Consider the following 13,790-nt stretch of genomic DNA (forward strand, 5'->3'; position numbering starts at 1 on the left):
GATATGGATGTGTCTTTTCATCCTCATGTCCAGGGTCCAGCACAGTGCCTGGCATGTAATAAGTATTCAATAAGGCTTGTTGCATGAATGGGTGGACAGACAGACAGATGGGCGGCTTGATGGCTGCTAGGTAGAATAAATACAGAGGACAATGTCCACTGAAACCATAAATGCTGCCTTCTTTTATTGAACTCTGAAAGTTCTGACAATGTTTTGAGAACCAAGGTTATGTTTTGACAAAACTAATTTAGTATTTTGCAAAGCATAATTTTGGAGGCCAAATGACTATGTTTGACAGTGTCTCTTTAAGCAAAACTGCATTTCTTTTAGGCCAAGGCATCATGACTGACAAGTTATATTTTTTCTTTGTTGGAAAGTCTTTGCAGAAATGTATGACTGCACCAGCTATAGATTCTTTCTGGTTTCTGCTGCTTTATAACCTCTGACAGGAAGGTCTTGCTTCCAGGAGTACCATGTTTTAGTGGGCTTCTCATAATTCTTAAATGTTATAAGAAGGTAAGGGCATTCTAAAGGCACCTGAATTCTGCTAAAATGATTTTGAAAAATCTGAGTTTTTAAAAAAATGTATTTCTTTAAGGGACAAGACTTGCAGCAATGCTATGTGGACCTGGATGTTCTCCACTGACAGGGCAGGGGATGTGGTTCATCAAGGAAGGACTTAGTTCATAAGGTATTTCACTAAACTCAATGCAAGCAAACCTATGACTTCGCAAATGTGTCTATGAATTGAACCATTTGTTCCAACTTAGTGTTTCAGACTTTCTGAGAAGAATATTTCAAAGAATACCCAGGAGAATTCGAAGTGTGAATAACCCCAGATCGCTCTCTCTCCTTTTAAACTAGAAGATTTAGATCCTAAGTGACAAATTAAAATAGTTGCATTTTATGGTTTAACGTAAGCTTACACAAATTGATTAGTTTGTGGCAAGTTCTGACATGAGACATTCAAAAAAAAAAATCAACTCTGACTTTGAAGAAGATGGTGTAAGTGAACGGAAGGCAGAATTCAGCTCATTGTTTGGCTTTGGTTTCTTTTTCCTGTACTATCTTTATAAAGGCTGTAAGTAGCAGCTTAGAAATGCTGGAGAGACCTCTTTCTTTCTTTTCTTTCTTTCTTTCTTTCTCTCTCTCTCTCTCTCTCTTTCTCTCTCTCTCTCTCCCCCTCCATCCCTCCCTCCCTCCCTCTCTCTCTCTCTCTCTTTCTTTTTTTATTTTGAAAGAGGATTTGGCCAGAGACTTTGTTATTTGCATAGAGTGGGATCTTGACATATCCTGTGCTTTATCTTGTCCACATTGTAAAACATGACTATGGACTTAAAAATTTAAAACAAATCAGCAGTTACCGAACACTGCATTGAAAATGTATTCATTCCAAAATGAATTATCATCACTGGTGACATCCTCCTCTCTAAACCTTAAAAAGCTGAAAAATGGTAATACAAACCATATGGTTGCTTCGTTTCACCACCACTCTTGGCAGAGCCAGTGCTGCCTGGCAACCTTGCTGTCAGCTGGGCTTGTGGTAATCAGAGCAGTATTGCCCTGTAGTTAAATCGAATGCTTTCTTTCTGAGAACCCATCAGTGGATGCATTTTCTTCTTATCAGTCTTCTCAGTAATGTTTGAAAAGGGCTTCTGTGGTTGAGGAGAACCTGTCCTCATAGAGAGAGCAGCTGAAATAGTAAAAAACAATCAAGTACTCTAGTGACTCTGAAAAAACAAAAATAGCCCACAAGGACAGCCGCCGTGTTGCTTTGGATTTTGGTGGATACATGGGCCCAGCCTAACTGCCTACTGGGCTCCTATTTCTGCCCTAGGCCCTGAGCCTCCCTCCCTATGGAAACTCAAACAGCAAGGATCCAACGTATGGAATTAAGAAACTGGGATCTGAAGACTTAAAACACAAATGTGGCCAACTTGGATTTGGTTCTGGAAACAATGACACTATCTTAATTCCAACATATTTAGGGAGAAAATATGTATTTGGAACAAAACTGACAACATCCCTTCAAGTAAGCCTGATTATGACTGAGATGACACAGATTTGCTATGAAATTGAGCATGTGGAAAGTGAAACTTGCAGGAGAGATCACCAGGGCAGCCACCACAATAGGCACGGTCTAACGCAAGGTGAAAGCCAATGGGAAACTGGATTCACTGGCAATTTACAGCCACACTGAATCAACAAAGACATTCTTCAACTCTTCCTAATCCCTGTTAATTAGACAAAATGATAACATATAAAGGGACTGGTAGAGTTCCTGCACATTGTTGGCACTTAATAAATGTGAGTTTGGGCTTCCCTGGTGGCGCAGTGGTTGAGAGTCCGCCTGCCGATGCAGGGGACACGGGTTCGTGCCCCGGTCCGGGAAGATCCCACATGCCGCGGATCGGCTGGGCCCGTGAGCCATGGCCTCTGAGCCTGCGCATCTGGAGCCTGTGCTCCGCAGCGGGAAAGGCCACAACAGCGAGAGGCCCGCGTACCGCAAAAATAAAAAAAATTTTAAAAATAAAATAAAATAAATGTGAGTTTGTTCCTCTCCATTCAGGCAAATTTCCTTTGAGATCCCTGGGTCCAGAGCCCCTTAAATGCATATGACGCTCACTGGGGTTCTACAGGACTTCTTCTTTTAAGTGCCTTCCGTGGTTTTGCCTTCTTCCCTGAAACCTACGATGACTAAGAGGAAGAGGAATAATCTGAAACAGAGTTGATGAATCCAGCCCAGTTCCAATTCCAGTTTGAGTAAACCCTCTTCATGTAAGCTCTTTCTGTGCCCCTAATCTCAAGATCCTCAAATCCAAGACCTCAGATAGACACTATTCTAAAGCTGAGCATACTGTTCCCTAGAAAGGTAAATAAATGATTCAAAGGCTTATAGCCAGAGGCCAGCCTGGCTCTCATCTTATGACTCAGAGAGCAGGGATAATTTTTGTTAGCTAACTTTCTAGGTGGTTAGAGGTACTTAGTGAACAGACAAGAAATGATACATGTGTCTGGAACTAACAAGATGCACACATAGAAGGTTGCACTATAATTAAAAACACATACATATTTTAGATTTCTATTATAATGGGACAGAAAATAATGGGGCTTTATTTAATGTTCCTATTCCAGCCTTTCCTATTATAGGCCCAGGGCCTGAAATACTTAGAAATCCAACTACTGAGCAAACTTGCACCCCTGAGGACACACATGCTCTGGTTTCCTCCTTTGCCCACTTCCCGTCACCTCGCCAGTAGGGACAGTAAATCACATCTCAACGTTTGTTGTAATTGCTCTCTCTGTTTAAGCATACAGATTTAACTTTCAAGGCAACCATTTGCCATTCAAATAATAAATGAAATTGCTTATTATTTGCATATGTTCTAGAGTCTCCCAAGTCTTTTGCACTTGCTATCTTGTTGAATTGTCACTTCTGTGAAGCGGGCAGAGATAGATGTTATTGCCCTTATTCTAGCGATAAGAAGACTGAGTGAGCGGTGAAAAAAATGTCTCAGGGAAATATATTTGAAGTAGACTGTCACCAGGTGGTGGAAGGCAAGAAGATGATATGTTTCTTTGACTGAGATTTCTACTATAGACACAAATGGGCCAAAGTCAGTGAAACTTAAAATATATATCTCATTATTTCAGGGAAAGTGCGTTTTGAACAACTCTTAAATAGCATACAGTTACATTTTTCATAAGTACTTTCCTCAGAAATTTGTGTCTATTCATCACCATCTATTCTAACCTTAGTCTTCCCCCAGACTTGATTAGGCTGCTTTTTTAATCCATGCTGTATCCACTGACTTAAAGCCAGACTCCACCTAGGCCTAACCCCAGGTGCAACCTCTCTCTTTTCCCTTATTAGCTTTCTAGAAACAACTAAATACACAGCTTTCATTTCCTTTCCGGCGGCCCCCGTGCCCTAGCTGCAGGGCTCTACTCTGTCTGGAGCTGCCTCTCCCTACGTGAAGGAAGCAGAGCTGACTGCTGACATTTGCAGCGTCCCTCTACTTCTTCAGGCTAACACCACACAACTGCCACACCCACAACCATTTCCAATCCACGAAAGCTTTCTCCTGGCCTTGTTCTTTTCAGACTATGGGGGAGAGTTTTCCCTCCTTTTCCTAATTCCTTCTTTGATTAGCAGCTGCAAGCCAGGTATTTCAACTGCAGAACATCTCTGAAGCCTGTTGCTACCAGTTACACAACATACAACTTTTAAACAACTCTGTCTGATACAAACTGTTCTGGCCAAAGAGTGTCTCTGAACTGATTTCTAAAATGGGTGATAGTCTTCCAGAACATAACATTTTATGCTGGGGTTTTTTTTCAACGGTGATTTAAATCATTGCATGACCCATTTATCCTTAAAAGCTCAACTTCTTTCCTGTTATGCAGCTCAGTTAAGTAATAGTTTCTAGCACAGTGATAGTGTAAGGGTCTCCTATGACTTCCAAAAAGCTCAAGTGCTTGTGCATTTGGTATTAGAAATCCTCATGGGATCGCTTTTAAGGGGAAGGCAGTAGGTAGGCGCACAGAAGAGCCAGTGAGTGGTCAGATATCTTTTTTAGTGGATTTTAGCTTTATTAAGACTTTTTAACTTACTTCCCTGGAAGACTGTGTGAATGTCATCCAACCCACATTTCTCCTATTTACAGTGGCAATTATCTGGAACTCACTCACTTCTTTTTTCAGTTCTACAATGGTAAGCCGTTCATTATTTTCCCAGGCTCCACCTATTTGCCTTCTTGATATCTTACTAGGCCCATCTCTCTGCACCTCTAGACCTGTACTATCCAATACAGTTGCTACATGTGACTATTTTGATTTCAAGTTCAATTAATTAAAATGAAATCAAACTGACAATTGATATCTTCAGTTACACTGGCCACATTTTTAAGAGCTCACTAGCCACATGTGGCTAGTTGCTGCTATATTAGACAGTGTAGACATAAAACTTTTCCACCATCATAGAAAGTTCTACTGGACAGCACTGCTGTAGACTGTATGACCCATAAGAACAGGGATTGTATCCGTCTTCCCTATCGTAGCACAGGGCCTTGAGTGTTTAGCATATAACACAACAATACTTATTGAATAAATAATCCACCCAGGAATATCCCTGTCTATTCCCAATGTGGGAAGGTGGAGAATGGAGCTTTAAAAAGAATCCCTCATTGGATTAAAAAAAGTGAGAGCCTAGGTAAAATGACAAATGATAAATGTGAAATATGCACAGGAAGAATAGCCATAAGACAAACATAAGCATTTGCCTATTCGGTAACTGCAAAACAGTTAATTGCCCACAAAGATTAAGTATCCATTCAGCACTTGGATTTAAAACTTTTTTCAAATCTGGTTACTTTATCAAAATGAGCATTTAAATCATTGATCTATCCAGCTCCTCGCCAGAGTTGTAACAAAGCAGCCTATCACTGGGGCTAAAGAATTCTCTAGCCAGTTGTTCATTAATTCAATACTTGATTGAGTTCAATATGCAAAGATAAAAAACAAGAAAGTGGGGGCAGATATCACCAAGGTACCTACTACACAAAAACTTCTTTATATTCAGGCAGTCCCTAAGGAGAAAATGCATTCAACTTCAGGAGTTTACTTGTAAGTTGTTGGTTAAAATAATCTTTACCATGGAAACGGTGCCCCATGATGTGAGGCTCTGAGAGCAGCCTTCCAAAACCAATGTCATCCGTCCCGTAGGTGACATAAACTCTTAGGACTGTATGTGTCACTGCTTCTGTTGGGAAGTACATTCAAAGTTCTAATCTGGAGTGTCCCTGCCTGCCTTAACTCCCTGGGGGTTTTGTGGCCTTAGGCCACCCAGAGTGAAGAGGTGGCAGGAGCTCTCAAGTAAGGAGTGGGGTGAGAGGGTGGTGAGAAGCAGAAACAGGGCATCTGGAAGATGCTAAGGAAAAGGTACAGGGCTTCCCTGGTGGCGCAGTGGTTGAGAGTCCGCCTGCCGATGCAGGGGACGCGGGTTCGTGCCCCGGTCTGGGAAGATCCCACGTGCCGCGGAGCGGCTGGGCCCGTGAGCCATGGCCGCTGAGCCTGCGCGTCCGGAGCCTGTGCTCCACAACGGGAGAGGCCACAACAGTGAGAGGCTCGCGTACCGCAAAAAAAAAAAAAAAAAAGGTACAGCGGTAGGAAAAAAGGAATGAGAGGGGACATGCTTTTCCCCTTTAGTACCGCCTATCAAACGGCTATGACCTCCCTCTTCCTCACCGCCACCTAGCACCGCGATAAAACCCGGTTCTTTTAAGATAAAGAATCCTACTTTGACCTCAAGACTCCTTTGACTCCTCTCCTGTCTCAGCTGTCACCAGGCTGCCCCAGCCACATCAGCCCTCTATCAATCCCACCTCAGATTTTCAAACATGCTGGAAGTTTCTTCACTTCCTTCTGGGGTGAATTAATGCTTATTCAACTTTCACATTTCAGCTTTTATCGTTTCCTCAAGAAAATCCTCCTTGAACCCCTGGATGAGGTTCAATTTCTCCTATTTCCTGTACTCGTAGCATCATGTACTTCTCCCTCATTGCATTTATCAGAGCCGTGATTTTACATCTGTTCATGTAATCGTTTGATTAAAGGATATTTTTTCCTCTCGAGTCTAGACTGTGAGCTCCAGGAGGGCTATATCCAGGTTCTATTTCTTTCACCACCATGTTCTTAATGTCTTGTCTAGTGCATGGCACATAGTAGATATTCACTAAATATGTATTGAGTGAATGCGTGAATAAACTAATGCAATGCAGTGAGGAGGGCTGGTTCTCAGGCTTTATATGAGGGACGTTAGGGGTTAGCCCTCCCTGATGATGGAGGAACGAGCAAAGAGGGGCAATGTTTATCTGGACACCCAGCTGTTCATAAATAAGGGGTGACCACAAGTGAGAAATGGCCTGTCTTTATTTGAAAGTTAAAATGTTTATGCAATTCAGTATGTTTTTCCACTCTTTCTCTCAAGCCATCCTCCTTTCCTTTCATATGTGATTTATTCTAAGAGGCTTGGACTGAATTTGAGTGTAACTGAGAAGACAGGAGGTTCTGTCCTCCAACAGAACACACACTTCCTCTCCTTAAAAGAGAAAGATACTTTAGAAAGCTCAACTGTGCAGAGAACACTCGATTTAGAATTGTCAGGGAAAAAAGGAATCAAATCAGAAAGTAGCCTCTTTGCCTTACTTTCACAGTTACAATTGAATCACAGCAGATCAAGAAAATAAATGTGCCTAATTGTAAAGCTTGTAGGACCTCGAGGGTTTTCATGACAGGGAGCACTTGTCTTCCTAAATGGGGTTCACTCTAACGGGGTTAACCGCTAAGAACACACTAGTGTTGACACTTGGTGCTTCTGACCCTAAGGGGTTAAAATGGAATATGGCAACTGTTAAATTTTTGTTGTGTCCTGCTAAAGTCAAAAAGAATTGCTTGTAAAGTCAGAAAATGTCATCATTTTGTACTTTCCCTGACCCCAGCACCTAAAAATACAAAATGCTGGAATTTCTAGAGCAGGTGACTTGGGGAAAAAACAAAACAAAACTTAAAGAGGGCTAATTGTTTAAGGTCTAAATGGAGTCCATAGAAGAAGACATAAATAGTTGTCTCTCCAAGTGACCCAGCCTGCATAAAGGTGGACACACAATTCATTTGAAAGACTGTCTCTGCATTTTTCCTCTAAGTTTAAAGAAAAACATCTCATGTTCAGCATAATGGTTAATAGTATCTTGGCCACCTTCTGTCTACAAGTTGAGTTAATTTTACTCTGATCCTCATTCTGAGCACAAGGAGGATTTTATATTACGCATCAACCTTTGCTAGGACCCTAAGATAGTCTTTAAGTCTTGGAGAAAGTACTATCTCCTCTTTGAACAGATTTTTCCCACCACTTGTCAAAGCCAGAGAAGGTGGCTGTGGACTTAGAAAAGGCTGCACCTGCTCTTGTATAAACCATTGCTGCTACCTTGGACTTACCTTTCACAGTTTAACTTTTCCCCTTTGATACTTATTCTACTTCTTAGTTTAAATGCACATTTCAAAACACTTCCTTTGGGTTCTAGCGCGAAGGAAATTGATCACTGTTCAACCAGTATGTTTTTAATTGACTTCCTTCTTCCTGGCTAGGAAATTAACTTTCCATCCTCTTTTATTTGGTCTTTTAAGCAGGGTATCTGACACCTTTCCAGACAACAAGATTTCATGAGACCCTAAATGCCATAGATTTTACCTGATAGAGGCTCCAAATTCCCACACAACTTTTAAAGATAATTGAGCTTTAAAATTTACAATTGTGGGGCTTCCCTGGTGGCACAGTGGTTGAGAGTCTGCCTGCCAATGCAGGGGACACGGGTTTGAACCCTGATCTGGGAGGATCCCACATGCCACGGAGCACCTGGGCCCGTGAGCCACAACTACTGAGCCTGCGCGTCTGGAGCCTGTGCTCCGCAACAAGAGGGGCCGCGGAGAGGCCCGCGCGTGACCCCCCACTCGCCGCAACTGCAGAAAGCCCTCGCACAGAAACGAAGACCCAACACAGCCAAAAATAAATAAATTAATTTTTAAAAAAAAATTTACAATTGAGCTCTAGCTGCAAATCATATTGACTGACATGGGTGTCAGTAATATATTGAAATGGCCAGCTACTGTCTCAGTTCCCCCTGCAAGTTGCAAGGCATTCTTTAAAAATCCATCGCCTTCTTCCTGTGCAGAGTTGCCCGAAGTGGGTATCTGTTGCCTGAACTCTGAAAGTATTTATTTTCAGCCTCATATCAGTTGTTTTTATTCCCATTAAAATGGAAATCTACTGTTTGAACTAAGAAGGATCAACGATGTCTGAGAAAAACTCTGCCTGAATATTTCACAGTCCACTGCAAGAGGTGCTTGTTATTCATGCTGGTCGTTTGCCAAACTGCCACCTGGGCAACTAACTTGGTGACCAAACAGGTGATAATGTTCTCACAGTCCCCCAGAAAACACACCGACAGGTGATAATGTTCTCACAGTCCCCCAGAAAACACACACCGGCACTCAGACTGCCACACTGCAATTCCTTGACTTCAAGTGCTCTATGGATTTTCCTGTTGTTCATGTGGTTATATAGTCCACCGTGAAGTAAACAAGCTCTAGAATCTCAGCTTGCAGGCTGCAAAGGTAGGGTTTACTTCTCGGAAGAAACCTCTCCTTTAAATCCCGGAACGTAGTATAGTTATGACCTCCAGGGAGTTATGCTACCTAAAATAGCCTATTTTCCTAAAAAGGAAACTTCCTAGATTTTCTTTGGATATATTCTTCACCAGGGGGAAATTCTGTGACTGTCCTCTTGGATTCCTCCATAATGTCGTCTCAACCAGTCACAGAAGTACATTTGGAGACACCACACACACACACACACACACACACACACACACACACACACACACTTCGCTTGCACATCTACTCTGACTTCTCCCGAAGGTAGAATTTTTCACGGAAACAAAATTTTTCTTAGTAATCAATTTCCTGGAATGAATTAAATTAATGAGCATCCTCTTCCTCAAATGCTGTTTCCTTTTTCTTGCCAACATTCTGTCCTATAATCCATTTTTAAGACACAAAGACTTTTTTTTTTTTTGCTCTCCTACTTTCTTTTACTATAATTTCATTCTTGTTTCCATCTTCCACATCATGTATTCAGTTTGGTTTTTAAATAGTATTTGGGGAATAAAGGGTCAGTTGGGGAACAGGAACAGGGTTTCCACTTGTCATGTTTGTAAGAAGAAAAGATGAAGCCAAATGAAAATTGTAAGATCTGTTACTGTAGTCCATCAGTGATTTTCCCCTGACCAAGTGTAATACTTCAAAATTCCTCCCTCCCTGACACATTGCAGGTGCCACAGTTTAGATTTAACAATGAAAATCCATTTCTTTTCTAGTTCCACAGCAAAGACATCACAAAAGATAGAGTTATCATGAGCTAATTACAGTCCTTGAAAATTACCTTTGTGCTTTGCAAATATGCATTTTTTTTTCTTTGCTGGTGATGAAGAAGTTGGCAGTTTAAATAAAAAACACTATTTAAAGTAACAGAGTACAGTTATGTAACCTTTTCACATAAATCACACAATAACTCTTTGTACTTTGTTTTAAAAAAAAAAGAACTGCAGTGCTTGTTAAAAAGATTTATTTATATAATAATCTATGCAAAGGACTTTTTTCCCCCTTTTTTTGAAAGTGGGATGTTCTTTTTTTTAACCTCTGGAAGTTGCAGACCAGAGGGCAGGAATATCATCCAATCACCATTTTTAGTTGCACACATTCCAGCTACTAAAGACTCCAATTCAAGGAGGGTTTGGCATTACCACACATGTCTTTATTTCCAAGTACGCAGAAGACTTAAGGAATAGTCTGTGCCTGCTAAATAAATAGAAATGTAGAGTCAAAATCCAATCCAAGATAAGGGTTCCTTTGCATCCAGAAATCACACCAAGACCTAAGCTCATTTTTCTCAGTTTTTCAGGAATACTATTTCTTCCAGTATGCTTGATGACTGAGGGTAGTGAAATCCATGGGGCCATTGAGGCCCTAGAGTTTCTCCACTGAATCTCCATAGAATTCTTCCCTCAGGTCTTTGTTCCCCCACTCAGCTTCCTTCCAGTGCTCATTTGCTCCCTTTAACCTTATTCCCTGATTTAAACCTAGAAACAGTAGTCTTTCAATATCAAAATATTGCCCTTACCATTTAAAAATATCCTCCATATAAAATGTCTTGACTTCAAATTGATCTTATCACTGGTCAGTCCACCCTGAAGAGCCAGGGCCATACATAAGTGGCTAAATGCTAAGCTTGGCTGAAACTGACCCACTTAATCCTCAGTCCAGAGGATCACTGCAGGAAGAGTGATCTTTTCATGGAGATAAACCCAGTAGAGGCATTTTATTGGTCAAATATATCTATTCTAACTCTTGCTGAACAGTGGGGATTCTGAAGACAGGGAAACCCACAAGGGCTTTCTTGTGTGTCCTTATCTCTCATTGAGATGCTGACCTAACTTTTAAAAGCTATCTCCATGGAAAATTCTGGGCTCCACTCCAAAACCAACCAGTAGGAGGTGGCTCTCTTAATCAGTGGCTGTGTTCCGTCTTTATATAAACAGGTTAAGCCAGCTGCCAGAGCCTCTGCAACCAATTCCAGCTCACATTACCCTCGGCTGGAAAGATGGGCCTGAACCAAAGCTACTTTAGGAAAGCAGAGAACTCTCACCTCTCCCAGGTTATAGCAAAAGACCTGGTGGCGGGCTTCCCTGGTGGCGCAGTGGTTGAGAGTCCGCCTGCCGATGCAGGGGACACGGGTTCGTGCCCCGGTCCGGGAAGATCCCACATGCCGCGGAGCGGCTGGGCCCGTGAGCCATGGCCGCTGAGCCTGCGCGTCCGGAGCCTGTCCTCCGCAACGGGAGAGGCCACAACAGTGAGAGGCCCGCGTAACGCATAAAAAAAAAAAAAAAAAAAAAAAAAAAAAAAAAAAAAAAAAGACCTGGTGGCCATATATGGTACCAGAGTCATCAGCAATCTTATCAATACTTCTGTTCAAAAAAAAAAAAAAAAAAAAAAAATACTTCTGTTCAAGACTGTTGGGGTGGGATTTGATTAACTGGAGAGATATCCTCTCACCAGCTAATCCACGAAGGGCCCTCATTGCCCAGGATGGAACCCAGAATGTCAGTTTGTAGAATCAACAGGCATGACTAATACTGAAAAGGCACCACTGACAAAATCTGTTACTTTCCTCAGACATCCACTTCTCTGCTTTGACCCTGAGGATGTTCCTCAAAATGATGTTACACCAAAGTTGCCACAAGCCACATGGAATGAAACCTAAATAACTGGAATTATAAAACAGGCTTCTGAGCTACACTTACAGATGTTGGCCAAAAACAATCATGTCATGTGCCTATAAAATTTGAAACTTGAACATGGTTTACTCATTATACCAGAAGCATTAAAAGAAATAAAGCAAACAAACAAAGAGAAACCTTCCCATACAGTGTGTTCTTGTATTCGTGAAGAATTCTGCTTACATTAATGATCATAATGGTAATAATTATGAATTCTGGACCTCACTCCTGAAAGAAAGACTTTCCCAGAGAAAGGATTTTAACATGCTATCCCACTGATTTAAAATCACTGAACTAAGGCCACTGGTTTATAGGTCAAGCCATATTTGAATGGCTTAGAAAAACTTTCTCTTTCACTACCAGAGTTGAAAGCAAAGTGTGTTAGGCCCTTATGCTGATCTGATTTTCAAGCACATACAATAGCTACTGCAGTTCCAGGAGGATCCCTCTGTTTTTTTATTTTGACAGCATAACACTATGGGAGCTGAGCTTTTCAGGTGTTAAGGAGGATTTGTTATAAGAAAATGATTATAATAGGATTGAATGTAATTGAAAGTCGAAGTACAGTAGCCATACGGTGTATCAGAGAGAGTGTCAAAACTTGCAGCGAGGGTGGAGTGCCTTTTGCTAAGTAAACAACAAAAGTGGAGAGAGAAGAAAATATTCTATGCAGGACAGGATCTACAAGGTTGGCCACCTTGATCAGCCTGCCCTACCCCAGCAGGACCAAAGCCACAAGAGCTACAGAGCTTCTGTGGCAAAAGGGGCCATGAAGAGCTGCAACCTCCCCATTCCCACTAGAATGTTTTGAAAACAAGTTATATAATAATCTGAATTCTTATCTCGAACTTGACAGGCAATAACCATTGGCTCTCCGAGGCTCCGAGAGGGAAAGGCCCATCCCTGAGTCATTGCTCTGGCCCTTCTAGTCCCAGGAGCTAGTGTCACTCTAAGTCTGTCCACGCCTTTGCTAAGGTTTGCCGAAATGGGTGGCCATGAGTGCATGCCAGACGAGAACTGGCCGGGTCCCGGAGCGCTTCACCCCTTTTCTTAACAATGCCATTCTCTCTCTAAGAACGACAGGTTTATCAAGCATGAGAACACTTTTCCATGGTGATAGGCCCATGAAGAATGCAGGTAACATAACTATTTCAGGCGTCATTAGATCATTATAAGCTCTTAAGATCAGAACTTGGTGGCAGCCAGCAGAAGTGGGAGAATAACAATAAATGTCCTCCTCTCTATCCTCATAGGTCCTTTTTTTTCCCCCTAAATTTGCTTGCCTGCCATTTCAGTAGGTCATGAGGCCATCTTGATCAAAACTTTAATTAGTAGCTATGTTTTGCTTGCTACCTACGACTCTATAGATGCGCAGAAGCAGAACCTGAAGTGTAAGGCCATATTCATCTTAGAGAAAGAACTGGAAAACATTCTTTCCAATCATTGCTGCTAGTTCTTTACTGCTGTGGCCTCCCATAATAGCCTTTGGAGAAGAGAGACATCAGTGCAGGCAGGACCAGGAACTTACTATGGTTGCCATTAGTATTAATATTATGTACGCATATATTGTACTTCCGAAGCTCTAAAGTGATTTACAAACAACACGACGGCAAATGAAATGCATGAACTTGTGAGTCAGGTTTTTGAGGTGCTTTTTCTCCACACCAAGTGCATTGCTACCTGCATTCCCAATATCTCTCAGAAATTTAAGCATCACTACATTTTTTTAAATAAGAAGCGTTTTTTTTCTTCTACTTTTTGCTGTCTCCGAATCATGAATGGTCATTTTAGAAGAGTCATATCACACAAGGCATTTGCTCTCCTCCTTTCTGCCTAGGTCCTTCGTATTTTTAAATTTGGGGGGCGCCAACATGTACCGTCCTTTCCCCTTTGTGAGGT

This window comes from Phocoena sinus, chromosome 12 (genome assembly GCF_008692025.1).
Source record: "Phocoena sinus isolate mPhoSin1 chromosome 12, mPhoSin1.pri, whole genome shotgun sequence".
Taxonomy (NCBI): domain Eukaryota; kingdom Metazoa; phylum Chordata; class Mammalia; order Artiodactyla; family Phocoenidae; genus Phocoena; species Phocoena sinus.